At 40.1% G+C, this 26,568-nt stretch overlaps 2 pseudogenes; both read left to right on the top strand.

Annotated features, from left to right (window-relative positions):
• The first annotated feature begins 372 nt into the window (after window positions 1–372).
• On the top strand, window positions 373–15,925 carry LOC114371451 (annotated as a pseudogene).
• A 9,530-nt stretch (window positions 15,926–25,455) lies between these two features.
• The window catches only part of LOC114371450, a 47,742-nt pseudogene continuing 46,629 nt past the window's right edge, over window positions 25,456–26,568 (top strand).

The raw sequence follows: 26,568 nt of genomic DNA, 5'->3' as shown, positions 1-26,568 counted from the left end.
AGAGGATATGTTGGTGAGCTGCCCCTCCTCTGCACCATATGTAGAAGCAGCGGTAGAATCTTTGGAAACAGCTTTCCAATCCTTCGAGGTGGTGAGTTGTGCCTCTGTGGAAACGAGCCCGTTGCTACCTTCTCTCTCCAATGCGGCCATAATGGTGGCACGGGTGATGCTCAAGCACGGATATGAGCCCGGAATGGGTCTGGGCAAGGACGGCCTCGGGAATGCCAACATGGTCGATATTAGAGGAAACCCATACAAATATGGGTTGGGGTATGAACCCGGGATGCTAGGAAGGAGAAATGCGCCGTCAAGATTCCGGGCGGATAGTGATGGCCCAACCATGTTAGCCAGTGTTTCACCAGTGCCGGAATAATGTCCAAGGAAGAGGTGGCAGCAGTAGGAGAGGAGTTCCCTGAAGACCCGCCAAATTTCGTGCAACCATGCCATCCCGATTCCCAAGTGGCGCGTGATAAGCCAGTCAGAGGTCTATACCGCTGATTCAATGTAATTAGAGGCTATAGATTCCTTTCTCTTTTGTTTTGTGAAACCTACCTTATTAAATAAACAAAGAGATCTTGTTTCATCTGTTCTTGCAGTTCCATCTTTTCTCATATCATTTTGCATGTTTTTGTTTCTTTTGTCTTGATTGTTATAGATATGAGGGTCGATTCTTTGAGGATCCTAACAACGAGGGTTTGACAATTGATTTCGATCGAGATGTAAGCCAAACGATGAACGAAGAAGAGGAAGAGGACGCCCTCTCACCAGAGTTGGAGAGGTTGATCGCTCAGGAAGAACGCGAAATGAAGCCTCACCAAGAGGAAACCGAACTGGTAAACTTAGGGACCGGAGAGGGAAAGAAAGAAGTAAAAGTAGGAACCAGTATGACCGCACCTATCTGCCAAGGCTTGAAAACCCTTCTTGAAGAATATCAAGACGTCTTTGCATGGTCCTACCAAGACATGCCCGGTCTGGACTCCGACATTGTGCAGCATAAGTTGCCATTGAATCCTGGGTCTTCCCCGGTTAAGCAAAAGCTACGAAGGATGAGACCCAAAATGTCTTTAAAAATCAAAGAAGAAGTGAGAAAGCAGTTCGATGCAGGTTTCTTAGTTGTAGCTCGATACCCAGAGTGGGTGGCCAACATTGTCCCGGTCCCGAAAAAGGATGGCAAGGTGCGAATGTGTGTAGACTATCGGGACTTAAACCGAGCCAGTCCTAAAGACAATTTTCCCCTGCCACACATTGATATATTGGTAGATAATACAGCCAAGTTCGCCCTTTTCTCTTTTATGGATGGTTTCTCAGGGTATAATTAGATAAAGATGGCACCCGAAGATGTGGAGAAGACTACTTTCCTCACCTTATGGGGAACGTTCTGCTATAAAGTGATGGCCTTCGGGCTGAAAAATGCTAGGGCAACCTATCAGCGTGCCAGGGTAGCGTTGTTCCATGACATGATGCATAAGGAGATAGAGGTCTACGTAGATGACACGATTGGCAAATCTTGAACTGAGGACGAACACCTCGTCAATCTGCGTAAGCTGTTTGGAAGGTTGCGGAAATACCAACTGAAGCTAAACCCAAACAAGTGCACCTTCGGGGTAAAGTCGGGGAAGTTGCTGGGATTCATCGTAAGTCAGAAAGGGATAGAGATAGATCCCGAGAAAGTGAAGGCCATTCTTGAAATGCTGGAACCATGCACGGAGAAGCAGGTTCGAGGTTTCTTGGGCAGGTTGAATTACATCGCGAAATTTATCTCGCAACTCACCCCTACATGTGAGCCCATTTTTAAGCTATTACGTAAGAACCTGGCGGTCCTGCGGAACAGCGACTGCCAATAGACCTTCGAGAAGATCAAACAGAGCCTCGCAAACCCCCCGGTGCTCATGCCACCTGTAACAGGAAGACCTCTTTTCCTGTACATGGCTGTGTTAGACGAGTCTATGGGGTGCGTGTTGGGTCAGCATGATGATTCTGGGAAAAAGGAACAAGCCATTTACTATCTAAGCAAGAAGTTTACCGCATGTGAGATGAATTACTCAATGCTGGAAAGGATGTGCTGCGCCCTGGTATGGGCATCACATCGGCTTAGGCAGTACATGCTCAGTCATACCACGTTGCTTATTTCCAAAATGGATCTCGTGAAATACATCTTTGAGAAACCGGCCCTCACGGGACGAATCGCTAGGTGGCAGGTACTTCTATCTGAATTCGATATTATGTATGTCACCCAAAAGGAGGTAAAGGGAAGCGCCTTGGCAGATTATTTGGCCCAGCAACCCCTCCAGGATTATCGGCCGATGCACCCTGAGTTCTCAGATGAAGACATCATGGCCCTGTTCGAAGAGAAGCGGACGCATGAGAACATAGACAAATGGATTGTCTGCTTCGATGGGGCATCTAATGCTTTGGGCCATGGAGTAGGGGCAGTCCTTGTGTCCCCAGATGATCAGTGTATTCCTTTCACGGCCAGGCTGGGTTTCGATTGTACCAACAATATGGCCGAATATGAAGCGTGCGCCCTTGGGATTCAAGCGGCCATTGATTTTGATGTAAAGCTACTCAAAGTGTATGGAGACTCGGCTTTGGTAATACTCCAGTTGGGAGGAGAATGGGAAACTAGGGATCCGAAGTTGATACTCTATCAAACTCACATCTTGAAGTTAGCCGAATGCTTTGACGACATTTCTTTCCACCACATACCTCAGGAAGAGAACCAAATGGCCGATGCATTGGCCACCCTGGCATCCATGTTTCAACTTGCCCACACGGGGATCTGCCGTACATCGAATTCAGATCTCAGGGCAAGCCGGCACATTGTTGTGCGATAGAGGAAGAGCGGGATGGGAAACCGTGGTACTTTGGCATCAAACAATATGTTGAGAACAAAGAATATCCACCAGGGATTTCCGACAATGACAAAAGAACGTTAAGGAGATCGGCTACTAGTTTCTTTGTGAGTGGTACCATCCTGTACAAACGAAACCACGACATGACCCTCCTACGATGCGTAGATGACAAAGAGGTGAACTACATGATTGAGGAAATCCACGGGGGTTCATTTGGGACACATGCCAATGGGCATGCTATGGCCAGGAAGATCCTTAGAGCCGGTTATTACTGACTCACTATGGAAAGCGATTGCTGCGCCCATGTAAGGAAATGTCATAAATGTCAAGCATACGCGGACAATGTCAATGTTCCGCCACATCCTCTGAATGTTATGTCCGCCCCTTGGCCTTTTTCCATGTGGGGAATAGATGTCATTGGGGCCATCGAACCCAAAGCTTCGAACGGTCATCGCTTCATTCTTGTGGCGATAGATTACTTCACCAAATGGGTCGAAGCGGCTTCTTATACTAATGTCACGAGAAGTGTGGTGGTCAGATTCATAAAGAGGGAGCTAATTTGTTGATACGGACTCCCTAAGAAGATCAGTACTGACCATGGCACCAATCTGAACAACAAAATGATGCAGGAAATGTGCGAGGATTTCAAGATCCAGCATCATAACTCCACCCCTTATCGGCCAAAGATGAATGGGGCTATAGAGGCTGCAAATAAGAATATTAAGAAGATTGTTCAGAAAATGACGGTGTCATACAAAGATTGGCATGAGATGTTGCCTTTCGCCCTACACGGATATAGAACCTCGGTACGAACTTCTACTGGGGCAACGCCGTATTCCTTGGTTTATGGGATGGAAGCGGTACTCCCATTTGAGGTAGAGGTCCCATCCCAGAAGATAATAGTGGAATCAGGCCTAGGAGAGTCAGAGTGGGCTCAAACACAATGCGACCAACTCAACCTTATTGAAGGTAAGCGTTTGACGGCCATGAGCCATGGGCGCCTGTATCATCAAAGGATAAAGAACGCGTTCGACAAGAAGGTACGCCTGCGCAAGTTCAACGAGGGGGACCTTGTGCTAAAAAAGATATCCCACGTTGTTAAGGATAATCGAGGGAAGTGGGCCCCGAATTACGAAGGACCTTTCGTTGTGAAAAGGGCTTTCTCTGGGGGTGCTCTGATACTCACCAACATGGATGGAGAGGAACTACCCTCGCTCGTGAACTCCGATGTCGTTAAACGATATTACGCTTGAAGTCTGGGGCAATTGAGGGAACCGCTGCATTTTCTTTTATTTTTTGAGTTTTTTGTTCTTCTTGGTTTCCTCCAGGGATTCCCATCCGCTGTAATTGTCTCGTCACGTTTCTTTAAAAGAAGAGAAAATGGGTTGAGGCTGCAGTCCTCACTTTAGTTTTAAACATTGTGTTAGTTTGTAATAACCTGAGTCCTTTTCGCTCAGTTCATGGGGTGCCCCAAACGCTTATTTAAAATTGAACCTAACCAGCTTTCACTAAGAAGATCATTGCATTGAAAACATTCATGCATGCACATACACATGCATATTTTGTGATAACAGGGGCAGAATCGTCTTAGGCCATGGTCAGAAGTCAAGACAAAGTTGACGGCAGAAATCAACCAAGGTAAGACGATGGCCCGATCACGATTTGCCGTGCATTGTTTGCTTCCTACTTTCAGGTACTTAGGGACGGATGCAAATGGAGGATAGGGTCACGACCGACAGGTCGTCGTCCCTTCCCGGCGCTGGACAAGCAGAAAACGTCGTTGCAAGGCAGCCCAGTATCCTTTGAATTTACATTAATTATTACTATTTTTTGTTTAAAATAAGTAATGAATGCCTGATCTAACTTAAGTAGGGGGGGCCATGGTTGTGTTTCCCTGGCAGGTTAGCTCGCCTGGGTGAGCTGAGCTCGCCTAGGCGAGCAACCCCTACACCAGATTATAAAAAAGGAGGGAGGGGAACGTTTTCTGCACCCAAAACTCCCCCCCCCCCCCTCATTCAAAAAGAGAGAACTCACGAGGCTTGCGGTTTTTGCTTCCCCAAGCCACTTTTGGTTGCATTTTGCTTTCATTTTTGGTATTCCTACTCACTCCAGCAAGTAAGTATTCAATCCTTGAGTTTTTAGCTTTCCATTGGTGCCTTTTGTTCATCTTTTAGTGCTCTAAATTGTGAGAATGTACTCATATTTGTGGGGCAGTTTTGGGTTGCTTTTTATGCTTGATTTGTTTGAATTGAGGGGTTGTAGGGAATGGCCTTAGGCCTATGTTGTATTTTGAAGCAATGGGGCATGCGACATTGCCCCCATTCTCTTGCAATTTATGCCTAAACATGCGCCCACCAAGTGCTCGGTGAAATGCCTCAATGACATATGAATATGGTTTTGTAAGATTGGGATTGTGGGATTGTTTTATATACATAGGGGCAACATAGAGGATTCGGAATAGATGCCCAAATGCAATTCTAAGCTTAGAAACCCAAGCTCTTAGCTTCAATGCAAGGAAACATGGCTTATGTCTAAAAATCTAAATTTTTGTTTTGAAAGTGGAAAAACATGAAAATTTGGACATGCTTGAGAGGGTTTTCTACTAAGAATTTGGCTGCCCCCATGAGGGATACTTTGCATCTAGGAAACATGGAAAATACCTTTCAATGGTATGGATATATGGTGTGGAATTATCCCTCAAATGTATATAGATGGCAATGAATTTCCTTTTCAAATGCAAGTATGCGCATGACGTAATTAGCTTTCCAATATGCATATAAATAAATGTGAGTCAAACAACATAAATTTGTATGTTAAATACTTCAAATATGTATAGGTAGTTTGTGATAGCAGAATATTTAGGATGTGATTAGGTGTAAATTTTGACACAATGCCTTGAGCACAAGAATGTATGTTCTTTTCAAAGATGTATATATATATGTGTGGTAACTAAAATGTGTTGAATGTCCTTGTATGTTGACATAAATAGTAGGATATTTTACACATACGCATGTTCATAAATGTGCTACATTAATGTGTGCATGAGTTTGTTCTAAATCGGAAAGATTAGCATATCATTTTTGTGTTAAAATAAGCATTATCTTGTAGACTAACTTTCCAAATGTTTGTCTTCATAGGAAATGTCCCCGAGGAAGCTTGCCTCAAAGAGATCTAGGAAGGATGCTGCGGCCGCAGGGACTAGTGCCGCTCCCGAGTTCGATAGCCATCGTTTCAGGAGCGCTGAGCACCAGCAGCGTTTCAAAGCCATCAAGGGATGGTCCTTCCACCGAGAGAGACGCGTCCAGCTCAGGGACGACGAGTACACAGATTTTCAGGAGGAGATAGCTCGGCGGCGTTGGATGTTGCTGGTCAAGCCCATGGTCAAGTTTGATCCGGATATAGTTCTCGAGTTTTACGCCAATGCTTGGGTAAGGGGCCAGTGGATTCCATTCGATGCAGACGCCCTCAGTCAGTTCCTGGGATATCCGCTAGTATTGGAGGAGGGCTAGGAGTGCGAATACGGTCAGAGGAGGAACCAGGCCAATGGATTTGATGAGGAGGCCATCGCTCAGCTGCTATGCATACCAGGTCAAGATTTTTCCTGGACCGCTGCCGGGAGACGGGTGCAAATCATGTGCACCAACATGACTACCTTGACCCAGACATGGATGACGTTGTTGCTCAGCAACATCCTGCCCAGCGATCATAATTCCGACCTCCCTCTGCCGAAGTGTCAGCTGGTGTATGCCACCTGACACGGATGAACATTCATGTGGCTCAACTGATAGCTGATGCCATTTATTTATTTGTAGGTATGCCACCTACCAGGCACCCTCTAGACCCAGATAAGTCTAACAGGGCCCTGGGTTTTTCGACATTGATCACGGGTCTCTGCCAGTCGTTCGGGGTTCCTGTCACACCTAGTAAGGTGATTCGACTGCCAATCACCCGGGCTATCATAGAGAAGTATTGCACGCCCAGACAGGCGCAGGGTGGCGACCCGCAGGCCCCAGACGCACCGCCGCCACCTCCTCAGGCTGACCCAGCTGGGTCATTTGACACGGAGCGGTATTTACGGCATTTGGTTTGCCAGCAGGCGGCCAACCACAGGGCGCACGTGCCGACCCATGACTGCCTCTACCAGCTCAGCCTTAGCCTGCAGAGCCAGGGTTTCCCTCCTTTTCCATGCCCTACTCCGGATCAGTTCAGGGCAGAGGTCGCATGGCCCGGGGATTGGCCTGAGGCCCAGGCAGGGGAGGCACCCGCAGAGGCTCTCGGCGATGCAGATGAGGCCCGCATGGACGAGGAGATGACCGATTTGCTCGATTTCTTGGGAGGGAGCGAAGCCACATGATCGAGAGGTCCCTAGATCCATATTCTCTTTTTATGTTTCCTTTTTTATCTGTTACGTATCATTTTGTTTTTTGTATAAACTGAGGGACTAATGTTTGTTTCGTTTTGATTGACTCTTGTTTTGTGCATACATGTCATTTAAACTGTTACGTTAGTGCTTACTTCGTTGTTGTCAATAGTGTTTGTTGAAATTTCGGAACCGTGTAGAGTTTTTCATTTAGGAACGTCGTCCTAAAAATAAAATGAACCAAAAATCCTGATAAAAAGAAAGAAGCGTTGTGAACAAATGTTGTGTCTATGTATATAAAGAAAAGAAAATAGTTTTTTATATATGTACAAGAAAATAGAAGGATTTTGTGTGTGTAAATAATGTGTGAAAAGAAATTTTTGTGTATATGAATGACAAGTGTATGTAAAGAATTTTTTGTATAAACTATGGGTGTGTGTTGGAAAAAATGAAAAAAGATATCTTTGAACATAAATAGAGTTTGTATATAGACCGTGTTGACATAAAGAGAAAGGGTTTTAATGCGTTTGTGCACAGAAAAAGTTCGTTATGTATAGGAATGTAGGTGTACAAAGGAAAGTTGTTCTCATGGAGGGCAATGGATGTATAGTTTTTTGTGAATATAAAAAAAAGAGAAAAGAAAAAAACAAAAAGGAAAAAGAAAGAAAGACCTCGAAGGTCGGCATGTTATGGTTAGGAAGCATAAATCATTCCTAGAGAGCAAACATATCTTCTAGAAACAAGGGACTGACGCTAAGAGTTTATTTTCCTGAATAACCGAGATAAGAATGGATGGATTCATTGAACTGATGAAAGGACATAATTTGGAAACGTTGGGTCTGTTTGTGTAAATTCCCAACTGTAGTATCACAATGCCATAAACGGGATGCTTGAGTGCCCACCTGGTTGTGGCCATGACTAATTTTGCACATTGTTTCCAAATCATCATTGTTGCGCGTGCCTTGTGGAATAATATGGAAGTTTGGCCCGAGACCGACACCTTGACACATGAATTTGTTTTGCCCTAGATATCAAGATCGGGCTCCCACAATAAAAGACCCCATTGAGACACAACCTTAGAATATTTTGAACCTTGGCCTATAAAAAGAATCCTCATCCTTTCCCCCAAAGCAAAGGACAGCGGAATCTCCTCAAGGGAGAGCAAATAGATTGCTAAAACCCGATCTCCCAAAGAGAGAAATGGAGAGGGAGGAATGAAAAGAAAGAAAAGGAAGAAATGAAAAGAAAGAAAATAAAAAATGAAAAGAAAGGAAAAGAAGGATTCCCGATCAAAAGATCGGAAGAAAGTAAAAAGGAAAGATTAGAGGAAAATAGAGTAATTCCCGATCAATGAAAGAAAGAGAACAGAAAATCTTCAGACCAGATAAATTTTCGGCAAGGTAAGTGACTGCCGGCAAAGGAAAACCCATTTTTTGGTGGTTCTTCCTTTCGGATTGCCATTCAAAGTCATTCTCGACTGGCGATATCCCGCCCCACATAAACAAATAGGAAAAGACTGAAACACCCAGTTTCCTCTTCGAAAACACTACTCTCGAGAAAATTTTGTTGATCCGTGATCGCCCGTGTGATCTTTGATTCGATAGGAAATCGTGTGCAAAATAAAGTCATGGTGCAGTTATGGTTTGGGGTTAGGGTAAAACACTTGCCTGTGTGAGTTTGTATACACTATGAGTGATTTATTCCCAGTTTCAGCTTAACCCGATGTTTCCCCTGAATGTTCATTTAAAAGCTAAATGTTGATGTCATGCCCTTCATTTACGGTTACAAGGAAGGTTACCCTTGGCATGGGTATATTGCTTCTCTAAGATATGGTGCTCTCGCGAATGATTTATTTTTCTTTGCAAAAAGCATGTTTGCCTTTTTAGGTGGAAAAAAACCCGATAGACCATTCGGTCCTGCAAACAAATTTTATTCGGAGCCCCATGAATTGATTGTCATTCATGGATCCTCCACCAACGAGTCTGGAGCCCCACGAATTGATTACCTAGCGCTGTTCGCCAATTCTCCATTCTCCACTTTTATTCAGAGCCCCATGAATTGATTGTCATTCATGCATCCTCCACCAATGAGTCTGGAGCCCCGCGAATTGATTGCCTAGCGCTGTTCGCCTATCCTCCATTCTCCACTTTTATTCGGAGCCCCATGAATTGATTTTCATTCATGCATCCTCCACTATCGAGTCTGGAGTCCTGCGAATTGATTGCCTAGCGCTGTTCGCTTATCCTCCACCCTCGAAATCTTGTTCGGAGACCCACGAATTGATTTCCTAGCGCTATTCATGCGTCCTCCAACATCAGGTGCAGAGCCTCCAGTGATTGGGAAATGTGGTTTTTGTTATTTTCCCGATCGTTTCCTTCGCCAAACATGTGTATATATGTATATTATGTTATTGGTGTTTTTGTTGTTTGTGTTTTGTTTTGTGTTGTGCAGAAAAAAAAAGAAGAAGGAGAGACGGGAGTCATCATAGACTAATCACGGAAAGGGCAAAGACGGACGAAATCAGTGTTTTATCTTTGCTTTCCTCTTATCTTCGATAAAAGGTAAGTAAAGAGGGGCAACAGTCATACCCAAATTTCGTCCGAGGACTATTGCTTGATGGCATGCAACCTTTGATTGACCGCTTCGAAGTACTTGGCACCTTTTGTTGCACAATATGTGAAGTCCCGAGACGCGCCGGAAATCAAAAGGAAGCGTGGTTACGCCATCCGTGAAATTCTGTAATTTGACGGAAACCAAAAGGAAGTATTGTTACGCAATCCGTGAGTTTCCGTAAGTTTTTCGAAAGCTAAAATACATGATCCGTAAGGATCCGTAACCTTACGGAAAGAAACTAAGTGTCGTTACGAAATTCGTAAAGTTCTGTAACGTTACGGAAAAAGAATCACCAAAAAAGTAAAGGGGGTGTATTTAGTAAAAAAATGGTGTAAATAGCAACCAGGCCCACTTGGGCCTTCCAGATTCTTCCTCCAGAAGGCGGTTGCTTCTGGAGGAAGCAACCTGGCCTTCCTGGGCGAGCTGGGTGGCAAGCTCCTCCCCTATTTTGCTATAAATAGGGGGAGGAATGAAGAAGGAAGGGGTTCAGCCTTCTTGGCACTTCGTATTCTCTTGAAATTGCTGAGGAAAATTGTTTCCGTGAAGAAAATCCAAGCCGAAGCGCTTTCGTAACATTTCCATAACGTTTCCGTGGGTAATTACGCGAAGATTTTCAACCGTTCTTCGACATTCATCGTTCGTTCTTCGTTTTTCTTCGGTCTTCAACCGGTAACTACCCCAAACCGAGCTTTTCAATTCATTCTATGTACCCATGGTGGTCCCCATTTGTTTCATGTACTTTTATTTCTCATTTCATTTACTTTCCGTACCCTCTTTTGACGTGCTTCAGTCATTTATTTAAGTCATTTCTCGCCTAATCAAAAAATAAAATAAATTTCCACCGATCATTTGATTTGTAATATCCGTTAATTTCTGTTAAAATGAAATCCGACCGTTCGGTCGTGCTGTAACCACGTTGGAAATAAAAAAAGAGGTAAAATAATAATATAATAATCAAAAAATACATTTTAGTAAAATAAAGCAAAAAAAATCAATCGGACGTTTCTCTTTAGGATTTCTCTTTCTTAATTGAATTGACTAATAACTAAAGTGAAACTAAGGCTAAAATCAACCCGCAAAGTCAAACTTGTCCACAAAAAATCATTAAAAAAGGATTTGAAAGTTTATTATCTCAATTTTTCTTACCAAGTAAATGGATCATTTTTAAGGTCCAACGCCTTAAAATGATCACCTTCCAAGTAAAAAGAATCGCTTGATTCACCCTTAAAGAAGAACTACGTAGGTCTGATTTCCTCTTCGATGGAGGGTACGTAGGAGCAAGAGCCCCACTTTTGTCGACCTCAAAAAATAAAAAGAAATAAAAGTTAAGGTAACACAATTTCCACAATTCTAAAAAATAAGGTTGTTGTCCTTTGAGACAAACGTGAGAGGTGCTAATACCTTCCTCAAACGCAAATACAACTCCCGAACTTGGAATTTTCTTTTTCACCGGTTTCCTTCGGTTTTTCCGACGTTTTCCACAAATAAATGTTGGTGGCGACTCCACGCATCTTTCCTCCCTTGGAAAGCGCACCCGTGACCCTCGCCTTGCTCGCCCGCAAACGGGCATGTTGCGACAAAAACATTAGACCTACACTTCTTCTATATTACACTAATTCCTCAAACCCTATGTTGAAAGAACCAGCACAAGGACAAGGACAAGCGTGAATTATAATAGAAGCAGAGGAAATAAGGGGGGACACAGAGGATTGGATTTTTGTGCTTTTGTGGAAACTTAAGATACCACCTAAGGCAGCGGTATTTACATGGCGGCTTATCAAAGACCGCTTACCAGTGAAGATGAATCTAAGAGGGAGACAAGTAGAGATAAGTGACCCAATGTGCCCGTTATGCAACAATTCGGAGGAGGTTGCAGCACACCTTTTCTTCAATTGCAGTAAGGTCCTCCCCTTGTGGTGGGAGTCACTCTCATGGGTTAATTCAGTGGGTGCTTTCCCGAAAGAACAAAAAGATCATTTCATGCAGCACAGCAGAAGGAATGCTACACGAACAAAAGATATAAGATGGAGCTATTGGTGGATAGCCCTCACAAGGACCATATGGAAACATAGAAATAAGGTGGTCTTTGATAACCAAACTTTTAATGCAAGCAAGCTGATGGATGAAGCGCTTCTTCTAGTCTAGTCCTGGCTTAAAGCTATGGAGAAAGATTTCGATACACATTTTAATCAGTGGTCTTCCAATTTGACAGATGCCTTTGTGTAAGAAAGGGAGGGTACATGCTGAGACCTCTTCCAAGAATTGAATGGATCATACGTCTTGATCCTATATGTCACAAAGGGTCATTTTAGAAGACCACGAAAATAACATGTTATGCAACCCCTTAAAATCGCATGTCAGCTATTTCCATTAGTAATTGTATGATATTGCGACAAAAGGACATAATAAAGATCATAGTAGAGGGCTCAAAAGAACAATTACATGCCATGAATAAAAAGGAAAAACGCATACATGTTTTCAGGCATCATACATGCTTGTCATTTGTGGAATTTGAAAAACATTTTTAAAACTATTATAATAAATATCAATTACTAGAAAAAATAAACAAACCTGCAAATAATTAAAGGAGTTCTTCCCAATGTGATTCTTTGGTGCCTGATTCAACCAGAAAAATAATAAAACTTTAGTCAATCAACCACATCTATGACAAAAATTTGCCTAATATGTACAAAATAATTTGTGCCAATCAACTTCATATTATAAAAAAATAAATTGCAAGGCATTTACTAAAGAAAGTAGTGAAGACAGAGTTCCAAGACTATTCAACCCCAGCTTAGATAATCTGTCGTAGACTACCCTAGTATGAATAGTTTTTTCCTAGAATTTTGGTTCCCAAATATCTCCAATTTCCACTTTTAATATATTCCTTGGTAAAATATTCAGCAACTGCTCCAAAATAGCATGGGACTAGTGGATTTGGAAAAGGAAATAGTGACTCCAAATATTTTGTTTTTGAAAAATCAGAAAGACCAAATAAAGAGAGAAAGGTTGTGGAAGAATGCAACTGACAGAACAAGTATGACTAAAAGGAAAATTATCAAATATCCTGCAGCTTGGAAAGAGAAGCAAAAGAGATTCAAAGAAGCTACAGAATATGACATAACTGTTCAATATCCTCTACAAAATCATGAGTCCACTAAAAGAAACTGACAACAGCAACATTCAAACCCCCTATTTTATCCCCACCCATAACAAAAAAAAAACTCCACCCAAGTAAATTGAAATAAGCTCATAACTGAGAAATGCAAACATAAGCAAGAGGAAAATCATGAATAATCCATCATATACAATCCACTTTCTTGCTTTATTTATTTTGACAGAAAGAAAATATTCATTTTTATAAAAGCAAAAGGCAGTTCTTCCAACAAAACCTATGGATCCTCAATGGCAATAACACTTGGTTGTCCTATGTTTAAAAACCCTGAGAAATGACAATGGGAAAAGTTTAATAACCTATAGGGGATAAATTATACAGCATAACTGAAAATAACATTATTTCACAACCAACAATTTCATTTATTCATCTAGTACGTCTGTCTTGTAAAATTTTGCTTGTCATTCCAGTTAATGTCATGCTGTATTTGAATATATAATTGGATTTTAAGTTTTTTTGTCTTAATCACATGTATCTTCCACTTGAGACAATCTTTAATTTCCAACTCAGATGACCATTATTGACAGTAAAACTCTCCCTTCAAGTATTTAAGACAACTATGTACTAGGATTCGAACAAAGTAATTGGATTTTAAGTTGAAGCAATATGTTTGACAATGTTTGCATTGTTGGATAAAATATTGAATTTTACTACTAACAAAACATAAATGATACATCACTTCAAAATTAGTTTTAACCAAGATTGATTTCAAAAAAACCATTTTATCCAAATCATTTTAAAACTTTTATTAATAAACATACAAACACGAGCAAGAATTTAATAACACTTTTCATATATTAAAGAAATTGGAATATTAGTGAAAATAACAGAGAGTAACAAGATGTTACTCCTACATATTACCTAGTTTCCTTGGTTCTTTTATTAGTCTTCTCAAGAGGAGGCTATAAAACAGAAGGATGTCCTGGCTACAGAAGTTTCCTCTCTTAGAGGAGAGTTGCAACAAGAAAGAGATGAGCGAGACTGACAATTATCTCAAGTACAAACTTTAAGTTCTGAATTAGAGAAAGTTAAAGAATCTAGGAAGCACTCCTCCACTGAATTGGACAGCTTGACCTTAAAAGCTAATGATCTGGAGGTAGGTTTGTATACCCTATTTATTTTAATTAAATATCACACCATTCTGTTATTGTGGAGTCATGAGAGGATGAGCTTCCTTCCTCCAGGAAAAATGTTCTTTGAAAGATAATCAGATAAAGGCATTGGAAGAGCAACTAGCAACTGCAGAGACGAAACTGCAGGTAATCAAGAATTTTTTTTAATAGTTGTATACTACTAGGTATAGAACCATTTGATATATTTGTTAGATAAAGAATGTGAAATTTTACCTAATTGCTTAATTCTTTAGTTGGTCCTTGACATATACATTATGATGATTATTTATCTTATTCATAGATTTTGTTCCTTGTTAGGTGTCTAATATATCTGCATACGAGACAAGGACAGAGTACAAAGGACAACAAAGACGCTTAGCAGATGCAGAATATAAACTTATAGAAGAGGAGAGGCTGAGGAAAAAATTACATAATACCATTTTGGTAATTTCCTGAACCAAAACGTTGATAATAATAATAAAATAATAATTGACACCTTAATAATCTTCATATTAACAGGAGTTAAAAGGGAACATTCATGTATTCTGTCGAGTGAGGCCTTTATTAGCTGATGATAGTTGTAGCACAGAAGGCAAGATTTTCAGTTATCCAACATCAATGGAAACTTCTGGACGAGCCATTGACCTAGCCCAAAATGGTATATCTGTTGTGATCATGTATTTTAAACAATTCTTATTTCATTTTCCTTGAATTAGATTGTGCTGTAAAAATATCAACTCATGTTGCTCTTGTTTTGTTCTTAGGCCAAAAACATTCTTTTACATTTGATAAAGTTTTTACACCAGAGGCATCACAAGAAGAAGTTTTTGTAGAAATTTCACAGCTTGTACCAAGTGCTCTTGATGGTTACAAGGTAATTTCAAAGTTCTTCTGTCATCTCTAAAGCACTATTCATTTAAAATCGTATATACATATGGATCAACCATTTAATGCACTATTACTAGTCAATTTTGGAAAAGCAGAATTCTAAAACCCTTTATTTTCTATACTCACTTTCATGTTGTATTGTATTTTTGCCCTTCTTTGCCCTATTATTCTTTGGTTCTGACATATCAGTGTTGTGAGACAAATGTCTATCTGTTAGATTTGGTGTTGGATGTTGCCTTTCTAGCATGAATGTTTGTAAATCAATATATATACTATATACATTGATGTCTAATAATATGGTGATGTTTTTTCTTTTCCAGGTTTGCATCTTTGCCTGTGGTCAGACAGGGTTAGGGAAAACCTATACAATGATGGGAAGGCCTGGACATCTAGAGGAGAAGGGCTTGATACCTCGTTCATTAGAGCAAATATTTCAAACAAAGCAGTCTCAACAACCTCAAGGCTGGAAATATGAAATGTAGGTAACAGAGTATTTTTCTTCTTAATTTTTCACCATTGCAATGTGTATAAAATTTTAAATATGACACAGAATTGCTGATATGGTTTTCCTTGCAAAATTTACAGGTGTCAATGTTGGAAATATACAATGAAAGGATCCGTGATCTGATATCTACAACAACACGCATGGAAAATGGTACTCCTGGAAAACAATATACAATCAAACATGACGCAAATGGAAATACACAAGTTTCTGATCTCAAAGTAGTGGATGTTCATAGTGCTAAAGAGGTTGCATTTCTTTTAAATCAACCTGCAAATAGCAGGTAACTAATTTCTAGTGTTTATTCTATTGTCTTGTAAGGTGTAACAAACTAATTTCTAGTGTTTATTCTATTGTCTTGTAAGGTGTAACAAACTATTGCATCTTTTAGCTATATATGAAGGTGATGCTATGCTGTCCTAATTAAGGAGATAATAAATTTTACACTCTTCACAATTTTTCAAGTTGGACACAGAGGCAAATCGCATGCACTAATATAAGATGACGTTGCCCATTCTCTATGGCTTTCTTTCCCTATTCCAAATTTCCAATAGTTTTTTTGGTCTAGATTAAAGTTATCATTCACTAAGACAATCTTATTGGAATCTAATAAAATGAGTACAAAACCAAATTTCCAATAGCTAACAAGCCACAGTTAATAATGACAGAATCAACATCCAGAATTCTGGATCTATATTGACACATCTATCATAAAAATACAATATCTATTTAAAATTAAAAATATATGAAGATTGGTTTTATTATTAGGAATTGCATACCATAATTTTAATATTATGCAGGCGCTGAAGAACAAAATAACATTATTTCTATGAGTTGACAATTTGAACTAAACACAGGTATGAAATATGAGAATACGAAAAAGTCTGAGGAGAGCCCATATAATAACAACCTGGAACCAATAGAAACAGATGCAAAACTGTATTTCAGATTCAGAAGATACGCACCTTTTTGTACTTAGTTTCTATGAGTGACCATTTCGTACTTAGTTCCAAATAGCAGCCTGCAGTTGATAGATGTATACTATAGTAACTTGTTTCACACAATTTATTTTTTTTCAAAGGATGGTTATAACAATACATTTTTCCCGAGCAGAGTTTCCCCACGATAAGTGTGAACAACACTAGTACAGTAACATGAACAATGAGTGGAAAGGGATTGCAGCATGTTCGGAAATCACTTTCTCAATATCAGCGTCTTAGAGCATGTTTGGAAATCAAATGGGATACCAATTGGGAAAGAGGGTTTGTAGTTTATGTAAAGGTACAACCACAAACAATTCAAATACTAACAATTAAACACAAAAGGGCACGATTTTCACTTATTTTGCTTCAAATCCTTTTTGCATATTGAACGATGACATTGTCAGGGCAAGTGAACAAGTCGATAATCAGATATTCAAGCATTACCAAAGAACAACTCAAAAACCCTTAATACTATAACACATTGAACCATTACCAAAACAGAACTCAAAAACTTCGACATCCTTACCTTCAGGAACACTCGAAAGGTGGCAACGCCACTCAAAAAGGCACGACTTCGGCTACGTGGCGGTGGTGGGAGCAGCAGGTCAACTTCGGCTTCAAGTACTTCACGGCGGGAAACAAAACGTCAGGGTGGTAGCGGGATGGAGTTCACGGCGGGATGAAGTAGTTCAGGCAATAGCGGGGGCACTAGGTTTTTGGAGTGTACGAGAGAGGGTGTTTACCGCGAGACTATATAAACTACAAAATTTACGACGGTGTTTAATGACATCGACTTTGTATGTGACTATTTCTAGGACGGTGTACCTACAAGCACCGTCTTTTATGACTTCCATCAAAACTACAATGACGGGGTTATAGACAAATGTCGTTGTACAACAAACGCGCCACATAAAAACTTATATAATTACGTAAATGCCACCGTGTTGACAACTACGACAGGTTCTCCAACACTGACGTAGAATGTGCATCGTCAAATCATATTTTTCTAGTAGTGTTGGTTCCTTTATTTTTTCATTGACACTTTTCCCTTCTTTTAAATGGGTGTCATTTTGAAGTGGCAAACATTGCTTTATCTACTTGTGTGTAGGAATTATTTTAATAACATAGATGCATGTCTTAGCCCCATTTGCAGAACTGTTTGGATAGGGATTCAAACATTAAGAAGAAAGAAATAATCTTTAAAGGATCTTCAAAATTAATAACGGAGAACTCTCTACTCTGCCCTTGTACAGTTTAGTTGGTGCTATATTTCTGTTTTCATGATTTTTTTTTCTATGTAGTTCTAGACTTCTAGTGATATCTTTTGCCATTATTTTTATTTTAGAATTCTTTTTTCTTTATGTTTTTTCCTTTTTGTCAAATGCATGACCATCAATATCTACCCATTGGATATGTTATTTGTAGTGGTGTAGCTCTTCTCATTCATCAGTATCTACCCAATGAACATTGGCTCAACTTCTTTATGAATCTACAATGCTACCTGGAATTCAGCCTGACTGGCCTGCTAGACTATCACAATGATAAATCAAAAGTTCAATCACAAATAGGTTTTGAGAGCAGCATTTGCATGCACACATGTGCATGATAAAAAGTAATTTGATAAAGTAAACAACAACAAAATGATATACAGTTAAATGTCTCCTTTTTTCATGGGGCAATAGAAAGTTAACCTGTATTGCCAGCAGTCTAATCAAATGAAACCAATTAGGACTCATTTTTTATGCACTTCATACAACAAGAAGGTACTTGTCAGATCAAACCACAATCATATGCCATGTACTCATGCTTTTCCAAGATTAACATTTTGATTTATAAATGATCAATGCTTACATAATATCAAAACTTTCCAAAGCTCAATTTCAAAGCCATCCATAACTTTCTCTATTTCTCTTACATACACACTCTCTCTCTAAAAATTCTTTAGTGCAATTATTTGTTCTTAAATTCATTAGAAGAGATTTTCTATTGACATCATCAAATAGGCACACATCAAATTGACATTTCATCAAGCAATAATGGACAACAAAGGTGATTTCAGATTCAAGCATTAAATCCTAATTCCAACAAGTTCATGTGATTTATACACAAGAATGAGAGTCAAATAGAAAAGAGGAACAAAAAACTGATATAACAAATCTGAAATAATGAGCGTTGTAATTATGCTTCGCAAACCATGACCATCTTATGTGCGTGCTTTATTACACAATCATGATTACCTAAACGGAAAAGGAAAAAATGATCAAATCAAAATGAAATAAAAAATAACTGAGATCGTGGCAAAGAAAACCCAAATTTCAAACTCGAAATCCAAAATCACAAAAATGCGAGCCATGCAAACGAAATCCAGCAAGCAAAACAACAAACTGTCAAGTAATTATCCAAAAACTGATGATTTTTTTTTTAAAACTACAATATCAAGAGACAAACATTAAATGAGATATGGGACCCAATAAATTTTTTTTATTTCAAATAACAAAACTTACAAAAGTTTGTGTTTTACGTGAGTAGAATTTTTTACCTATTTAATACAAAAAAATGACCCAAATAATACAAGTATAAAATTTTTTAAACAAATGATATATAAAATAATGTACACGTTAAAAAATCTAAACAATGTTTTTTGTTTTTTTTAATACTTTTTTCTACATCTTTAGAAATCTGGGAATCAATTATTTGTATAAGTTTGTTTCTATTTGAAAATATTTCTCTTCGTCAAATACTTAAAAGGTGGATGTACACTCCAACACAATGCAAGCTTATGAATGATATGAGTCGAACTCATTTGCTATATTTAATTTCTATTTATAATTATTATCCATACTTTATTTATTTATTTATTTTATAAAAAAACATTTAATGTAAATTTAATTAATTAAAACACATCACTTAATAAATCATTAAAATTTATACCTTAATTATATTTTTGTATTAAATTAAATAATATAATAATGAAGGAAAAATCCCTCGAGAAAAACATAATTTGTAGAAATGAACCACTCCTCTCACATTAAAGTTCTACCAACACATGTATGGGGCGTGTACAGATATTGTTTTTATCAGGCGTATGAGAATGGTTCTATAGTACCCTTTTGAGATCCTATCCATTGTTATCCATATTGATGATCCATTTTTGTGTTCAAGAGCTACTCATATTTTTTATACTAGTAATAGGTATAATTTTATTTGTAATAAAATACTAATACAATGTTAAATGGTTTTTTAGAATACTTTTTAATGTTATTAATATAATATTTATAAATAGGTACATTTGTCTTGTTTGTTATTTTATTAAAAAAATAATAAATAAGCTATTTAGAAAAACTAAAAGTCTAACACATATTTAAGAAATAATGGGAAATGTGGTTTTTGTTATTTTCCCGATCGTTTCCTTCGCCAAACATGTGTATATATGTATATTATGTTATTGGTGTTTTGGTTGTTTGTGTTTTGTTTTGTGTTGTGCAGAAAAAAAAAGAAGAAGGAGAGACGGGAGTCATCATAGACTAATCACGGAAAGGGCAAAGACGGACGAAATCAGTATTTTATCTTTGCTTTCCTCTTATCTTCGATAAAAGGTAAGTAAAGAGGGGCAACTGTCATACCCTAATTTCGTCCGGGGACTATTGCTTGATGGCATGCAACCTTTGATTGACCGCTTCGAAGTACTTGGCACCTTTTGTTGCACAATATGTGAAGTCCCGAGATGCGCTGGAAATCAAAAGGAAGCGTGGTTACGCCATCCATGAAATTCCGTAATTTGACGGAAACCAAAAGGAAGTATTGTTACACAATCCGTGAGTTTCCGTAACTTTTTCGAAAGCTAAAATACATGATCCGTAAGGTTCCATAACCTTACGAAAAGAAAATAAGTGTCGTTACGAAATTCGTAAAGTTTCGTAACGTTACGGAAAAAGAATCACCAAAAAAGTAAAGGAGGGTGTATTTAGTAAAAAAAGGGTGTAAATAGCAACCAGACCCACTTCAAGATTCTTCCTCCAGAAGGCGGTTGCTTCTGGAGGAAGCAACCTGGCTCGCTTGGGCGAGCTGGGTGGCAAGCTCCTCCCCTATTTTGCTATAAATAGGGGGAGGAATGAAGAAGGAAGGGGTTCAACCTTCTTCGCACTTCGTATTCTCTTGAAATTGCTGAGGAAAATTGTTTCCGTGAAGAAAATCCAAGCCGAGGCGCTTCCGTAACGTTTCCGTGGGTAATTACGCGAAGATTTTCAACCGTTCTTCGACATTCATCGTTCATTCTTCGTTTTTCTTCGGTCTTCAACCGGTAAGTACCCCAAACCGAGCTTTTCAATTCATTCTATGTACTCATGGTGGTCCCCATTTGTTTCGTGTACTTTTATTTCTCGTTTCATTTACTTTCCGTACCCTCTTTTGACGTGCTTCAGTCATTTATTTAAGTCATTTCTCGCCTAATCAAAAAATAAAATAAATTTTCACCGATCATTTGATTTGTAATATTCGTTAATTTCTGTTAAAATGAAATCCGACCGTTCGGTCGTGCCGTAACCACGTTGGAAATCAAAAAAGAGGTAAAATAATAATATAATAATAAAAAAATACCTTTTAGTAAAATAAAGCAAAAAAAATCAATCGGACGTTTCTCTTTGGGATTTCTCTTTCTTAATTGAATTGACTAATAACTAAAGTGAAACTAAGGCGAAAATCAACCCGCAAAGTCAAGCTTGTCCACAAAAAATCATTAAAAAAGGATTTGAAAGTTTATTATCTCAATTTTTCTTACCAAGTAAATGGATCATTTTTAAGGTCCAACGCCTTAAAATGATCACCTTCCAAGTAAAAAGAATCGCTTGATTCACCCTTAAAGAAGAACTACGTAGGTCTGATTTCCTCTTCGATGGAGGGCACGTAGGAGCAAGAGCCCCACTTTTGTCGACCTCAAAAAATAAAAAGAAATAAAAGTTAAGGTAACACAATTTCCACAATTCTAAAAAATAAGGCTGTTGTCCTTTGAGACAAACGTGAGAGGTGCTAATACCTTCCTCAAACGTAAATACAACTCCCGAACTTGGAATTTTCTTTTTGACCGGTTTCCTTCGGTTTTTCCGACGTTTTCCACAAATAAACGTTGGTGGTGACTCCGCGCATCTTTCCTCCCTTGGAAAGTGCACCCGTGACCCTCACCTCGCTCGCCCGCAAATGGCATGTTGCGACAGTTGGCGACTCCACTAGGGACTGTTTTTGTGAGTTAGGCCTATTTTAGGAAATTGTGGAATTGTGAAACTTTGTGTGTGCATTTTTGAACTGTGTAAATATAATAACTGCTATCTTTTCCGCATTTTTACACTGCATTCTAAGCACCCACGGGTTTGAGTAAAAAAGGGGCCCTATACCCGGGTTCATGGGAATCTAAGGAGTGGAGGTGAATCTATGATCATGCTAGGTCTCCGACTTGCTTGATAATAGTGAAACCTCATCTAGAGCTTTCTCTCTTTATAATATGTTGTCGCTGGTATTCCATACCGCCACAATATTATTATATTGAGTGATGATACCTCTAGAAAACGGCCATGTGAGTTATGAATTGTTGGGAGTAGTTATTAGAGACCCCTAGATATTGTCCTATAGGTTCCCAAATAGGGGCATGGAGCGAACACGCTCCGTGCCATTTGTTCTCATGCATTTTTCTTCGAATAGCACGTAAATTATAGTTTTGCTAGTGATATTTTGTTTCTCTAGAGCAATACATCACTTTTTAATACACATGTTGAGGTGCCATAATGCCTAAAACGTAGTATTAAAAAGATGGATCTTTTTGGTCTCGTATATGTAAATTACCCCTTTGTTCTGTTTTCTTTCCGTTTCATGCATGCGCATTGCATCATTCATATCAGAGTCTTGATCCACCCCTTTTTTAGGTAAATGATGGGGACAAATCAAAATGGAAAAAGATTTTATGAAGTCAAGATTAAGGTTCTAGATGTCACCAGCCTCAAGGAGTTGGGACGATTGATGGGACCTCTCCAAAGGCAAGCCTTCCGCAAAGTGTATGGAAAGATTTTAGATTTGACCGTAGCGGAGGTATTTACGGAAGCTGTTGTATCCCTCGCCCAATACTATGACCAGCCGTTGAGATGCTTCACGTTTGGGGACTTCCAAATGGTACCGACTATTGAAGAGTTTGAGGAGATATTAGGATGCCCTCTTGGGGGAAGAAAACCGTATCTTTTCTCCAGGTTTCTTCCCTCCTTGAGTAAGATTGCAGCTGTGGTCGGAGATTCGGCAAGAGAGTTGGATCGCATGAAGCAAACTCGAAATGGCGTAGTGGGCCTACCGCGGAAATACTTGGAAGGCAAGGGAAGGGATATGGCAAGTCAAGAGAAGTGGGTCCCGTTTGCGGATATACTAGCTTTGCTGATCTTTGGGGTTGTCCTCTTTCCGAACGTGGACGGTTTGGTGGACCTAGCCGCAATTGATGCATTCCTTGCATATCACCATAGCAAGGAAAGCCCAGTGGTGGCTATCTTGGTGGACTTATTCGATACATTTGACCGAAGGTGCGAGAAGAACAGCGCACGGATCGTTTGCTGCTTGCCCGCTCTTTGTGTGTGGTTGGTTTCGCACCTATTCCAACAAGACATAAGGCACCCGTGTCCACTTCAAAGTTATCGCTCGTGCGTCGAAAAAAGAAGAGTCGATTGGGACCAACACTTGGCTGGGATAGAAGGCAACACAATTAATTGGTTTCCTTGATGGAAGGAAGGAAAGGAGGGAGTTCTCTTCTCATGTGGGGACTACCCTAATGTTCCGTTGATAGGGACGAGGGGTTGTATTAACTATAATCCCGCACTTGCCATAAGACAGCTAGGGTACCCCATGAGGGGAGCGCCAATGGAAGAGAACCTCTCGCCTTTCCTTGTGAGAGATTTCGGCGCGCAAAGTCTCGAGGTTGTACAAAGAGTCCACAAGGCGTGGAGAAGTCCGTTGAGGAAAGATAAAGAACTTAGGGGCATCCGTAATGGCGTCATCGGTGGTTATCATGAATGGCTAAGAGCTCATACGCGAGGGTTAGATTGGCTCTCCAAGTTGAAATTTATCGATGAGAAGAACTTCGAAGCTCCGAAGGAAGATGAAGAAGTCCAAGCTCTAAAATTAGAGCTAGGGAAGGCAAGACTCGCCAAAGAAAAATTCAAGACAGCCGCTACAAACATCCGGAAAGAGTGCACCGAGTTACGAGAGGAAAACGCGGCCACTGCAAGAGCCCTTGAACAAGAAACCAAAAGGGCCCGCAAGGAGGAACATGGCCAAGATAAATTACAAGGAGCTTTGTGGGGCAGCAACAATGAGCTCAAGCTCCGGAGAGAGGAAAGGGACAAGTCACGGGTGCATGGCATGATCTTAAAGGAAGAGTTAGCTGCTTGCTCTAGATCCAAAAGGAGTTTGGCTCAACACTTGGAAGCCACGGAGCAAAGCATGCTAGCTATCATAGGGCAATACAAGGAAGAGTTAAACCAGTCGTTGACCCATGAACAAAAGCTAGTAGAGGACTTCGCACAAGCGTACGCCGAGAAGGAAGCAAGAGGGAGGGTGATTGATTCATTGCATCAAGAAGTGACCATGTGGATGGATAGGTTCGCCTTGACCTTGAATGGAAGTCAAGACCTCCCGCGACTATTAGCCAAAGCAAAGGCCATCGCTGAAGTGTGTACAGCCCCTAAGGAAATTCATGGGCTAATCAACTACTGTCAACACATGATAGATTTGATGGCCCATATAATTAGAAACCGTTAGGTTCTGTTGTAACACTTTTGTATGATCTTGGCTAGATAAAAGCTTTTTTCCTTTTTATAAAACGAGAAGTTCTGAAACTCATCACGTTATCTAAAAATCTTGAGGTGGATCCAAGTGCTCCGATCATTCATTAGCATATTCATGTTTTGGTGGCATACTCACCATTGTTTGTTTCTTTAGGGAACTCACAATAACTAAGAAAGCGCAGAGGCACCCCTATAACACTCGATCCAGAAAAATGGATAATGAAGAGGGAGTGCAAGAACAGATGAAGGCCGACCTATCGTCCTTAAAAGATCAAATGGCTTCTATCACGGAGGCCATGCTAAAGCTTCAGAAAACTATAGAGGATAATGCCACGGCGACCGCCTCCAATACAGCTAGGGAAGCGGAACCGGTGCTACAGCTCGCAATAAACTTAGGCCGAGATAGAAACACGACGGTGTTCGGTCGGAGGTATAGTCCTCAAGCTTACCCTTATGGCTTGCCTCCAGACTTCACTCCCTGTACCGCTCCGGACGATTTGAACCAAGCCCCTACCTTCAAGGGGCAACTCCCTCCTTATGCCGATTATCCCCTGCAAGAAGACGATGAAGAAGATGCCCGTCTAGGCCCTCTACTGCCCCTCAAGGAACCGCTGGGGGTGCTCTGATACTCACCAACATGGATGGAGAGGAACTACCCTCGCCCGTGAACTCCGTTGTCGTTAAACGATATTACGCTTGAAGTCTGGGGCAATTGAGGAACCGCTGCATGTTCTTTTATTTTCTGAGTTTTTTGTTCTTCTTGGTTTCCTCCAGGGATTCCCATCCGCTGTAATTGTCTCGTCACGTTTCTTTAAAAGAAGAGAAGATGGGTTGAGGCTTCAGTCCTCACTTTGGTTTTAAACATTGTTTTAGTTTGTAATAACCTGAGTCCTTTTCGCTCAGTTCATGGGGTGCCCCAAACGCTTATTTAAAACTGAACCTAACCAGCTTTCACTAAGAAGATCATTGCATTGAAAACATTCATGCATGCACATACACATGCATATTTTGTGATAACAGGGACAGAATCGTCTTAGGCCATGGTCAGAAGTCAAGACAAAGTTGACGGCAGAAATCAACCAAGGTAAGACGATGGCCCGGTCACGATTTGCCGCGCATTGTTTGCTTCCTACTTTCAGGTACTTAGGGACGGATGCAAATGGAGGATAGGGTCACGACCGACAGGTCGTCGTCCCTTCCCGGCGCTGGACAAGCAGAAAACGTCGCTGCAAGGAAACCCAGTATCCTTTGAATTTACATTAATTATTACTATTTTTTGTTTAAAATAAGTAATGAATGCCTCATCTAACTTAAGTAGGGGGGGCCATGGTTGTGTTTCCCCTAAAAAATAAAATTGGCAGGTTAGCTCGCCTGGGTGAGCTGAGCTCGCCTAGGCGAGCAACCCCTGCACCAGATTATAAAAAAGGAGGGAGGGAAACGTTTTCTGCACCCAAAAACTCCCCCCCCCCCCCTCATTCAAAAAGAGAGAACTCACGAGGCTTGTGGTTTTTGCTTCCCCAAGCCACTTTTGGTTGCATTTTGCTTTCATTTTTTGTATTCCTACTCACTCCAGCAAGTAAGTATTCAATCCTTGAGTTTTTAGCTTTCCATTGGTGCCTTTTGTTCATCTTTTAGTGCTCTAAATTGTGAGAATGTACTCATATTTGTGGGGCAGTTTTGGATTGCTTTTTATGCTTGATTTGTTTGAAATGAGGGGTTGTAGGGAATGGCCTTAGGCCTATGTTGTATTTTGAAGCAATGGGGCATGCCACATTGCCCCCATTCTCTTGCAATTTATGCCTAAACATGCACCCACCAAGTGCTCGGTGAAATGCCTCAATGACATATGAATATGGTTTTGTAAGATTGGGATTGTGGGATTGTTTTATATACATAGGGACAACATAGAGGATTCGGAATAGGTGCCCAAATGCAATTCTAAGCTTAGAAACCCAAGCTCTTAGCTTCAATGCAAGGAAACATGGCTTATGTCTAAAAATCTAAATTTTTGTTTTGAAAGTGGAAAAACATGAAAATTAGGACATGCTTAAGAGGGTTTTGTACTAAGAATTTGGCTGCCCCCATGAGGGATACTTTGCATCTAGGAAACATGGAAAATACCTTTCAATGGTATGGATATATGGTGTGGAATTATCCTTCAAATGCATATAGATGGCATGGAATTTCCTTTTCAAATGCAAGTATGCGCATGACGTAATTAGCTTTCCAATGTGCATATAAATAAATTTGAGTGAAACAACATAAATTTGTA

Source organism: Glycine soja, chromosome 10 (assembly GCF_004193775.1).
Source record: "Glycine soja cultivar W05 chromosome 10, ASM419377v2, whole genome shotgun sequence".
NCBI classification, from domain to species: Eukaryota; Viridiplantae; Streptophyta; class Magnoliopsida; order Fabales; family Fabaceae; genus Glycine; species Glycine soja.
This window is presented reverse-complemented; position numbering and strand designations above follow the sequence as displayed.